General features: G+C 36.2%; 1 pseudogene; it reads right to left on the reverse strand.

Moving 5' to 3' along the window:
• Positions 1–1,101: 1,101 nt before the first annotated feature.
• Positions 1,102–1,199, reverse strand: LOC120095718 (U6 spliceosomal RNA; annotated as a pseudogene).
• Between the last annotated feature and the right edge of the window lie 11,417 nt (positions 1,200–12,616).

Genomic DNA, 12,616 nt, shown 5'->3' on the forward strand with positions numbered 1-12,616 from the left:
CCACATACACACCAGCATGCTGGGTAACTGTTTTCTTTCTTTTTCTTTCTTTTTTTTTGTTTTTTATTAACTTGAGTATTTCTTATTTACATTTCGATTGTTATTCCCCTTCCCGGTTTCCGGGTCAATATCCCCTCAACCCTATCCCCTCCCCTTCCTTATGGGTGTTCCCCTCCCCATCCTCCCCCATTACTACCCTCCCCCCAAGAATCCCGTTCACTGGGGGTTCAGTCTTAGCAGGACCAAGGGCTTCCCCTTCCACTGGTGCTCTTACTAGGCTATTCATTGCTACCTATGAGGTCAGAGTCCAGGGTCAGTCCATGTATAGTCTTTAGGTAGTGGCTTAGTCCGTGGAAGCTCTGGTTGGTTGGCATTGTTGTTCATACGGGGTCTCGAGCTTTTCAAGCTCTTCCAGCCCTGTCTCCGATTCCTTCAACGGGAGTACCGTTCTCAGTTCAGTGGTTTGCTGCCGGCGTTCTCTATGTATTTGCTGTATTCTGGCTGTGTCTCTCAGGAGAGATCTACATCCGGCTCCTGTCGGTCTGCACTTCTTTGCTTCATTCATCTTGCCTAATTGGGTGGCTGTATATGTATGGGCCAAAATGCGAATGCTTCACTCCTTCTTTAAAAGGGGAACAAGAATACCCTTGGCAGGGTATAGGGAGGCAAAGATTAAACCAGAGGCAGAAGGAACACCCATTCACAGCCTGCCCCACATGTGGCCCATACATATACAGCCACCCAATTAGACAAATGCATAACTGTTTTAAACAAAAAGAGAATGTGATGTCTTATAGAGAAATGATGTACTTTTTTTGAAAATACCATCTGTTTTAAATAATTCACAAAAAAGGGATTTTAATTAATCATTAATGAATATTGAGTAGAGTGTTTTCATAATGAAACTCATGAGAAAGAGCAAATTATTAATTATTGATTTCAGTATTATATTTGCCTTGGAAATAACAACTCAGTATTTACAAATTCAGTGTTCATGGTATCTTTCCTAATATATGTGTAACTACCCCAGAACTGACTCATCTTAGAACTGGTGTTTTGTCACAATAGCAAGAAAGGTTGCTTATACACTTGAGACCTGAGATCAAAACTTTGTACTTCAAAAGCAAGTATCATGTGCAAAGGCCATGCTAATCTACTCTGAATTGTTCCAAGTTTAGTATATGTGCTGCAAGATGTTCCAATATCCCACAAAAGCAACGGACAGTTATGGTCACAACAGCTTTAATCAAAATAGCCAGTAACGGGAAAAAACCTAGATTCCCCTCAACTGAATAACTGATAAAGAAAATGTGGTACATACATGTACACTATGGAATACTACTATTCATATTCATAATAAGAACCTTAACAAGAAGGAAGACCAAAGTGTGAATGTTTTAAACCCATTCACAAGGGGGAACAAAATAATCACATGAGGAAGGGGGTAGGGAAGGAACTAGGTGGGAGAAGGGAGGGTGATAGAAAATGGGGGAGCAGGACACGGTATGGGAAGAAACAAGAGAGAAGTCCAGAGGGCCAAGGAGAACAAATAGAAATATGTAGCAGTAGGGGGCACGGATCAGAAGGGAAACCACTAGGCAGTCCCATAATGCAGGAATGCAAGAGGGTCCCAGGACCCAATGGGGATGACATCACCCAAAATATCCAACAGCAGGGAGTCAGAATCTGAAGAAACCACCTCCACTGATAGACATAACCTCCAGTGGAGGGATGGGGCCACCCACCCATCTTAAAATTTTTAATACAGAGTTGTTCCTATCTAAGTGAAACCCATGGACAAGGAAATGGAGCAGAGACGCAAGGAAAGGCCATCCAGAGACTGCCCCACCTTAGGATCCATCCCATCTGCAGACACGAAACGCCCACATTATTGCTCATGCCTAGAAGTGCTTGCAGGCAGGAACTTGGTATACCTGTTCCCTGAGGTTCTACCAGCACCTGAGTAATACAGATAGGGATAGGCACACCAACCACTGCACTGACTGAGCCTAGGACCCCAACTGGAAGAATTAAGGGAAAGATTGAAGGAGATGACACAAATTGCAACCCCCATAGGAAGAACAACAATATCAACTAAACAGACCTGGCAAACTTTCTAGGTACTAAACCATCAACCAAAGAGTATATATGAGTGGGTCCATGGCTCCTGATACATATGTAGCAGAGGACTGCCTTATCCGACATCAGTGGAAGGGGAGGTTGCTTGGTCCTGTGGAGGGGTGAAGTGAAAGTGAACACCCTCTTAGAGGCAAAGGGGAGGGGAATGGGGTTGGGTGTTTACCGGGAAGTAGGACATATGAAATATAAATAAAATAATTAATAAAGGAAAGAAAATAAGCAATTTGCGTTAACTTAGATATGTGCATGAGATTCAGGACTTTGTACATTATTAATTCACCAAAGTTATTTTTTTTGTTTTTCATATTTATTGGATTATTAGTCAGAAACTTACAGAATACCAAGGATACAATCCACAGAAGTCAAGAAGGGTAACAAGCTGAGGAGCCCAAATGAGGATGCCACAATCCCACTTGGGAGTGATAAGAAAGCAATCATGGTGGGCAGAGGGAGGTAGAGACCTGGGTGGGAGAGGGGTCATGGAGGGGAAAAGGAGAAAACAGAAGTAAAGTCCTGAGAGCCAGCAGAGAGAAAGGAAACAGGCACTCTCTGGAGGTAGGGGGAAACTCTAGAATGTTCCAGATCTCTGGGAGGTGAGAGACTCTCAAGACTCAAAGGGAGGGACCTTAGATGAAATGCCCAATAGCGGAGAGAGGAACTTGTGGTTTAAAAAAATCAAATGATCCTCAAAGCTCTGGTTGGTTGACATTGTGGTTTTTACGGGTTTGCATGCCCCATCAACTCTTTAAATCCTTTCTGATTCCCTCCCAAGGGGGTCCTGTTCTCAGTTCAGTGGTTTGCTGCTAGCATTGACCTCTGTATTGGACATGCTCTGGATGTGTCTCTCAGGAGAGATCTATATCCTTGGTCCTGCCAAGGTTGGAACCCCAGTGCAGGGAAATATGGGGGGTCAGTAAGGAGGATGTACAGGGGGAATACCTGTATGGGGGAGGGGGAGGGGTGGGAATTGGGGCTTATGGACAGGAAACTGGAAAGGGGAATAATATTTGAAATGTAAGAAAAGAAATATATCTAATAAAAATTTTTAAAAAATCAAATGATTACAAAACTATTTTTAAAAGAATCCCTATGTATATCATTATTCCTCTTTTCTTCCCTAATCTCTAACATAGTGACAAATGTAAATTTGATTTTCTTCTCATTTTGATTGCAAAGCATTTAATACCCAATTATTAAGTGTCCTACAGGCTTTTTATAAGTATTTTAACACAGATATAGAAAATCTACTTTTTGTCTATTACTGAGAGACAGTTTTTAATCTTATATCTAGATTTCTTAGTATTTAGATAATATAAAATAGTCTGTCATAGTAAAATTGATCATTTTGTAGCTTTATTAAATATATGACAGAAATAAATTTCACAGAGTAAAGGATTTTATTCTCTAAGTTTTACACAGGCATAAACATAAATTCATTTTATTACCAAAGTTTGCATCCCTGAAACATACATATTGTTGACTAAATTCCCTCTTTAGACAAAAATTAATTCAAATAAAATTATTCTAAATGTACATGTTTTCTCCATGAGGCAAACAACACTCTTAGTTATTCACTTACCATAGCTTGGATTTTCAATATAACATCTTTGCACTATCTCTTCCAAACCACTGTTTTGACGTATTGATGCCATTCCCTACCTAATTTGTCAAAGTGACACTATATTTTTGTACAGTGGCAATAGATTAATGCCTAATTTCATAAACATATAAAAACTAAAGATAACAATGTTGTCATAAAAAAATGCAACTTGAAGCTTCCTATGTGAGCTTTCCATGACTGTCAGTTTGTCATTTCATCAAGTATTTTGTGCGTACTAAAGTAGACCAAGGTAAGACAAAAATATTTTCATGTATGTTTCTTTTTTACTCAAACAGTGCCAAAAAGTATATACTATTCCATGACATTTTATGAAAAATGTACTTGTCTGTTGTTTCAAATTTCTAATTTATCCAAAAATTATGTGTTCATTCATGGGTTCTAGAATTTATATTTATGGTAAGTTAAAAGCCAACTCACCTACTTGATAAAGGTATATGATTGGTAAAGGCTTCCTTCCATAAACTAATATATAGTACTTTATTCTGAATTATGTTCGATGAAATTAAATGGAAAATTCACTTAAAAATACTTGAAGTACCTTATTTTGATGACTCTGAGTGATTTCAATCTTTCTTTTTCTCAGATTGTAAGTAATGTCAATATAATTTTTAAGTAACTAAACATGTTTTTGGTACCAATCACTTCAAGCAATAGTATGCTAATAAGATCACTACAGGGTTGGGGATTTAGCTCAGTGGTAGAGCGCTTGCTTTGCAAGTGCAAGGCCCTGGGTTCGGTCCCCAGCTCCGAAAAAAAGAAAAGAAAAAAAAAGATCACTACAAATGATAACCATCATTATTTTTTATTTTTTAAAAGATTCCATCTGTTTATTTCACAACTAATAACCCACTTCCTAGTTACCCCTCCTCAAACCTTCTCTGATACCACATCTGCTCTCTCCCCCCTCCCCTACATTTAATAGAGACAATTGTGGTGCAGAAATTTAAATAAGTAAAACATAGAAACTAAAGGAAATTATCATTATAATCCCATATTGAAAATTATAATTTGCCTAAATATGAATAAAAACCAAGCTATGAGCTTGGTTACTTCAGGGGACAAAATAGGGTATTTTCACTTTTTATTTTATATCCTAATTTTAAATATGTACTTATAAATGAATATGCAGCATTTAAACTAAGCAACATGAATTAATTTAAATTAATCTTGGGCAAATTTTCCAATTACTTAGCTAGTTAACTAGTTATATTCAGTAGATCATAGTTTTATTAAACACTGAACAGAGTTCTTATAGCTCCAGGTTAGTTGACACTTTTGGTCCTCCTGTCTAGTTCCCATCCCCTTCAGGGCCTTTAATCCTTCCCACAACCATTCCATAATCATCCTTGACCTTTATCCAATGTTTGGGTATGGGTATCTGTGTCCCGGTATTCGACCTTACACCAATCAGAATCTCTAAGATCAAAACCTCTAGAGACAATAAATGCTGGTGAGGATGTGGAGAAAAGGAACATTACTCCATGGCAGTGGGATTGCAAACTTGTACAACCACTCTGGAAATCAGTCTGGTGATTTCTCAGAAATTTGGAAATAGTTCTATCTAAAGACCCACTCCTGGGGAGACAGTGGGTTGTTCCACCATAACACAAGGACATGTGCTCCACTATGTTCATAGAAGCTTTATTGATAATACTCAGAAACTGAATACAACTGAAGAATGGATACAGAGAATGTGGTTTACTTACACAATGGAATACTATTCAACTATTAAAAACAAGGACATCATGAATTGTGCAGACAAATGGATAGAACTAGAAAATATCCTGAGTGAGGTAATTCAGATCTAAAAGAACATGCATGGTATATACTCACTGATAATAGATGTTAGCCAGTAAAGTACAGAATACCAATGATACACCATACAGACCTAAAGAAGTTAACGAAGAACTCAAGCAAAGATGATTAAATAGTCACAGGAGGCAGAAGGAGGGAGGAAAGAGGGTGGAGGAAGGCATGCGGAAGTGAAGGGGGGCAGAATCATGTGTGCAAAGAGACAGGAGAGAGAACCAGAGGGCCAGGAGAAAGAACAAAAATCTAAAGCTCCTGTGGGTGGGGGGATCTTTAGGTAGTCCCAGAAACTTGAGGTGTGGGAGGTGCCCTGGATTCAGTGGGGAGGATAATAGTCAAGATGCCTTACAAGTGTGATATGGGACGTTTAGAGGCTACCTTCTGTAGCCAGGCAAGGCCCCTAATAGGGTAATGTGAACACCCACCCACAAAACTTTCATCCCTAAATTTTTCCTGTCTAAAAGAAATTTGGGGACAAAGGTGGAACATAGACTGAAAGAATAACCAGCCAAGAACTAGCCCAACTTGAAAACCGTGGCAAACACCAATCCTTGGCATTATTAATGATGCTCTGTTATGCTTGCAGATAGGAGCATGTCATTACTGCCCTCTGAGATACGACTTTCATACTATTATCGATTGGCATTAGTTACTTTTCTGTGATATGATGACCTAATAAATGAACTTAAGAAGAATGAATTTATTTTCTCTATAGATTCTAGAAGGGTCAGAGTTCTGGAAGATGGAAAAAAATGTGTAATGCCTGCAGGATCATGAACCTGGCTAATCACACACAAGAAGCAGCAGGGAGAGTGGGCAGGGAGTGAGTGAGGCCATAAGCCATCAAAACCCTCCTGCAGTTGGGTTTCAATTATTTCTCCCAACAAGGGTATTCTTCCTACATATTCTTAATCTCTCATTATGGCCCAATCAGTAAGTAGGCAAGTGTTCAAATACCTAAGCCTTTGGGGGGGCAAATGCGATTTATAATACTGCTTATGGTTTAAATCACATGAACATCAATATTTGTTCAATTATTTCAGGGTTGAGAGCAGATTATAGTATACGTACATATGTAAGTGAGCTTTGGGTAATCAACAGATTGAATGCACAATAATGATTTCATGTTATTTACAATTATCTAAGATATTAGCCAGATTTTATAAACTTCAAATGCCATGGTAGAAGTCAGAATTAAAGGAGAAAATGTTTATTTAGAATAATGATTTCAGGGTTTCAGTCAGTTGCTACTTTATCCACTGCTGTTGGACCTGGTTACAAGATATTTTATGGCAGGAAAATTGAATCCGTCAGTGATATTAGAATACAGAGAAAAGGAGATGAGTCTTCTTAAATCCCTTCTCAGAGCATGTTAGAGGCATAATATCCCCCCAATTACCACATCTTCTTAAAGGCTCCTTCATCACCTTATAGAAACTTATGCTGCTGACCCAACGTTTCACACATAGAACTGTGGAGCACACTTATCTAAATTATAGTACCTCATGAATACGAACCCATTGTAACATTAGAGTACTTTGTTTTGCTCTTATGTTTGCAGTAATGGAGATATAAACGAACCTAATCATCTCTTAGTGGCTGAAAGGAATACTGTCATTTAGTATAATTATCACAAATGGCTTGTTATTGTTATATATTTACCATACTTTTCATCGCTGTTTTAGAGTGTGCTATTTCTACTTATAAAATATGTTCTTGTAAAGTATCCTCAGGCAGGCTCTATCCAAACTATTTCAAATAAAAAGAATCACAATTATGGAAGATGAATCATCTGTCCATGGTACTATATCTGAATACATTATTATATGAATATAGTATTATGTGAATATTTAATGATATGGAACATGGACCTGAGGCCCAGAAACATCGTGTGGATCTGGCTTAATGTTTGTCTTTCAGATATTTAAAGATAAAATTATTAAGTGAAGAGAAAAACATTTAACTTAAACACATTTTATTTGTGTAAAAATAGTATTTTTCTCATTTGAAGTGTTTTTTTTTCAAGTTGAATGCTATTATAAACATGTTAAAGTTAAAAAAATGTGAAAATTTCATAGATGGCTGGAGTCCATTAATCATTGCAGATTGAAAGTCACTAACCCATGTAGACACACTGTCTTACTCAAAACAGTTGCCAGTTTTGAAAGTTCCACTCATGGTAAATTCTCAATAAAGATAAAAGCATATTTTAATTTTTCCATGTATTCTTGTCATACTCATGTTTATATGTACTATAAACTATATGTATAAGTGACTATATATAAATACATTATTTTATAAAGTATTCAATACAGTATCGTGTGGTGTGAGTTTCAGCATGCAAGCAAAAACAATGGTCATCAGCTTAATGTGTCACAAATGTGGTGTTCTTGAACTCAGGTTTCTGGCCAATTGCTGATATATTCCTCAGGAAAAGGTCACATAACACTAGCAAGAACAACCACAGGAACTTTCAAATTACTCATTTTCCAGACGAAGAATTAAAGTTAATTGTGCTTAGTCAGTCAACTTGACACTTGTTAAAGGGCTATAAGGCATTATACAAAAGGAAAGCATATTTTACTGTTTTCTAAAAGACTTTTGGTTGCCCCTCTAAATTGAAATTGCATAAATTAGCTTACACACTATAAATGATTACACACTGAGAACAGTGAAAACAGAACTGCTAAGATTTGGAACTGACTGTGTTTAGCTCTTCTTTTAAAGAAGCATCAAGTAGAAATTTATTTCTTTATACTCAGCAAAAAGCAAGAGAATATTTCCATGCAAACAGTCAATTTTATTATTTAAATCATTGATTTCTATGTTCAGAAATAATACCTGCTTAACTGAAAGAAGACTGTAATAGATTTTACTGAAATAATAAAAGTAGTGTATATTACATTCACTTTAGTTCATTTAAAATTAATAACTGAATTACTTGATTAATGTGGAAAAGGTGAGCGTATATTCTTAAACCTTGTAGTTTATATATCCTTTGTTCAATTTTATTCTGGATGGTTCTAATGAGAGCACATTTCATTGCCAAGGAAGAATATGTGATTAAATATGGATATCCTTGAATTCAATAAGCAGGCTTTGTAACAAATCAGAAAATTGCATTTTAATTTGCAGTTTCTTCTTGATCTACTACTAATGAAAGTTTCACTGAATTATCTGCTTAAAGGTCAAAATGCTAATTAAGAGTTTCTCATCAGCGTAATTTAGATATGTGGGAAAGTGATGACATTAGCGTTTTATCTTCTTAAGTTAACTGATTTCTACTCTGCCTTTTCAGAGTTCTGGTGACAATGAAGAACGTTTGTAATATTTAATGTTCCCTTGAAAGAACACTATATAGACTTTATCATGGTATTTTTTTCATTTCACAGTGTGACATCATAATATGTGACTTAATGTGTTAAAATTTATAGGGCACTTAAAAATTCCCTTGTCGAGTTCTACACTTTAGGTGTTATTTACAGTGTTTATTTTTATAGAACACATAGTTCACTTAAAATTTCCTGATCTTACAATTTCAGGATGTGAAAATGAAACATTTCTCCCTAACTATTTTGTTCTATATGCTTTATTATGTAAATTTTATATTATAAGAATTTAATTTTCATTCTTGAAAACTCATATAATACGAGCGTGTATTTATTAAAGTGAGTGACACTACGAATATTGCTATTTTGTGCAAAATAAATCACTTCTAAATGCCAAGATGACTAATTTAAATAGTAGAATTTATTTAACTACATGCATTTCTGAAGCTTTATCTGTGTTTCTTCATGTATGTAACCAAATTCACATTGTCTTCTAATAATGGGATGGAAGAATTAGGTATTGCTTAGACTTTTCTAACTCAGATCAACTTTTCAACACCAAACTGTTAGTTCGTGATGATGTTACTTCTTATATTCGTTAAGTTACTCTGCCTTTAGGGTGAATAAGTTGTGCGGCTTGATGATCATTCTTCTATTGCATTGAAGGAGGGTAAATTTTTATATTCTTATTCTTAAACATTTTTTGAGAGTTAGTGCTTATAATCTAACCCTGGTGCACAGGGGCTCCTGGAAAGGGCAGCACAGGTCCTCCTGGTTGCTGCCCTCGCAGAGATTTCATAAGCAATACCCCATGAGCAAACTTAAGCCTCGGTACCACAGGTAAGCCCAACTTTTCTGCTCCAAGTGACCTGCCTGGTGAACTCAGAACACAGGCCCACAGGAACAGCTGAAGACCTGTAGATAGGAAAAACTACACTCCCAAACCAGCTTCCAAATGGTTGATCATCCTTAACTCCATTATAATATTCAAAATTTTAATTTAAATATTATTGAAGATATGGAAGGCAGATTGTTAAGTGCCAGAATTAAAGTACATTACAGCAAACTATTATTTACCAGAAAGGAGTTGGTCATTACACACATGATCAAACAGTGGATGTGACAGCATACATAAAATCTGCATACAATATCAAGAAGCCAAAATCCCAGCATGAACTGAGGAGAAGTTAATGAGATGATAAGCAGATGGCAATCCATAAGTTCTGGATGAAGCTGAATGCATTTTCATCAGGGAAAAGGCTCCAATAAGGGTACCAATGCTACAGTCGATGGTAATATACACATATAAATAGTGGCAGAACTATGTTAGGACAGTCAGTTTAGCTTTTCACTTTATTATTATTTTTTTATTTCCAAAAAGGAAAGAGAGTATATGAATCTGAGAAAAAACTGTGAGAGGTTAGGAGGACAGTCAGAGGGTCCAAATGGAGACTGATTACACTACAATCCATTATATGCCTGTATGATACTTCAAACAATAAAATAGAGATAACTATAAGACTTCATTTGTAAACATAATAATAAATCCAAACATGAAAATAATTTCAACTTCTCATTAAATGATTAGTGTTAAATATAGAATTTCTTAAAGTGAATTTTGAATTTGAAACATCTGAAGAATCTGAATTAATTTGGTTCATGACTCACACTTCAATACTTGCTCACCATAACTAATGGCCTAAGGGATTAATTTCAGGAGTAACTTGTGCAGTACATCTTCCTGCAAGTTGAGACACAATGTCTATCATCTTATAATTAGAAGATGATAAATATGAGTTAATGAATAGTTCTTTATAGCCTGATGAATATGTATAAATATATTTGTATAACTATCAAGGACACAGAAACATAAGTTTATAAAAATATAATTAGAATAAAGGCCATACTAGTATGAAAAATAAGAAGATAAGGTCCAAATAATATATACATCATGGAGAAATATCTTCTGTGATATTTCTGTAATCTCTGTGAATTATTTTACATTGGTCATGATTTGTGTAGTGCAGGACTGCAATAACTAAAAATCAAGTGTTTACTCTTGTTGGTTTTCTGAAAATTTAACGAAAATATTATGTCCTTTGTTTGCTTAACAGTTTGTTTATCTGTGCTTCTTAATTGGGAAAATATCATAGCTTCCTTTAGTACATCTTACCTAATTGGCTCAATGACCCAGTTCATCCTATACAATAAACAGAAAAATGTGTATCCGCGGATACAGCCTAGGAGAGGGGTTTAGGAAAAATCCTTAAGAGATCTGATTAGAAAGGAAATGATAAAAAATAGTAAGAAAACAAGCTAAAAGATAAGTTAAGAGATCTACATTGTGCCTAAACTTACAGGAAGATGTACTATACAAATTACACCTGAATTTAATAATTAGTCATTGATTATAGCATGCAAGTATTGATGTGTGAGTCATGAAACAAATTATTTCATATGACTAAAAATGAAGCAGATAGTTCTGGTGGTCAGTGATGAATAAAAAAGATATCAGTCCAAAAAATAAAATATACAATCCAAAGAAAAGAGTGTTGTTATACCTCAAAGGGTATTAAATGGATTACAAGTAGCATCACGTGTAGGATTCATAAAACTGACTTGGCTTTTTCTTTATGTCAATAAAACACAGTTCAATTATTTATGGTAAAAAAAAAAAAAAGAAACCCTGTCAGACTGTTGAAATAATCAAATGGTCTGTTTGGGTATTAACCATTTAGACGTAGAAAACAAGTAAAGACTTACAAAATTTTGTTGTATAGAGTATAAAACAAACATTCCTTTAAATGATGAAGAGATGAGATAAATACGTTAAAGTATGTGATTAAGGAATGTCTTTGGAAGAATCCATGATAATGGATTATCAGAGAAAAATAGTCAAGAAGTTGTATTTCCTTTAAAAAAGGAATGCAGGATTTCGAGTTTCTGCCTGTGCCCTGAGCTGAACCACTCCCACAGCTCTCTGTATACAAATCCCTTGGGGGACAGAGGTGGACTCTCGGAAGTGCAGAAAATCCTGAGAGCTTAAACAGGACAACTGTTTTTGGTCACATTCCTGGCCCAAGAGGAACCTTCCTAATGCCTCCCATGCCCTCTGGGCACAGGAACCTAAGAGCAATCAGGGGTAGGTCCCCATTCCAGTTTCTGCCAGTACCCAGAGCTGAAAGCAAGTCTCCAATAGTGCTGACACACCTGAGAGCAGAATTAAGACCAACTCTTCTGCTCGAAACAACCCACCTGGAGGCTCTACAAACCCAGGAGCAGTTCTCTTTTCCCAGATCAGGCTGAAGGAAAATAGGTCTACAGGAGTGCTGACACACAGGCTTACAGGAGGGTCAAGCCATTGTGAGAGACAGCAAGACAATCTAACACCAGTGACAACCTGATAGCAAGAGGCAAGCACAGAACCTAAGCAACAGAAACCAAGACTGCTTGGAATCATCAGAGCACAGTTCTCCCACCAAAGCAAATACTGGATATCCAAACATAGCAGAAAACAAGATTTGGATTTAAAATCATATCTCATGATGATTATAGAGGACTTTAATAAGGACATAAATTACTCCCTTAAAGAAATACAGGACAACACAGGTAAACAAGTAGAAGCACTTCAAGAAGAAACACGAATTTGAGGAAAACACAAACAGGTGAAGGGATGGAACAAAACCATCCAGGATTTAAAAATGGAAACAGAAACAAT

The sequence above is a fragment of the Rattus norvegicus genome, chromosome 11 (assembly GCF_036323735.1).
Source record: "Rattus norvegicus strain BN/NHsdMcwi chromosome 11, GRCr8, whole genome shotgun sequence".
NCBI classification, from domain to species: domain Eukaryota; kingdom Metazoa; phylum Chordata; class Mammalia; order Rodentia; family Muridae; genus Rattus; species Rattus norvegicus.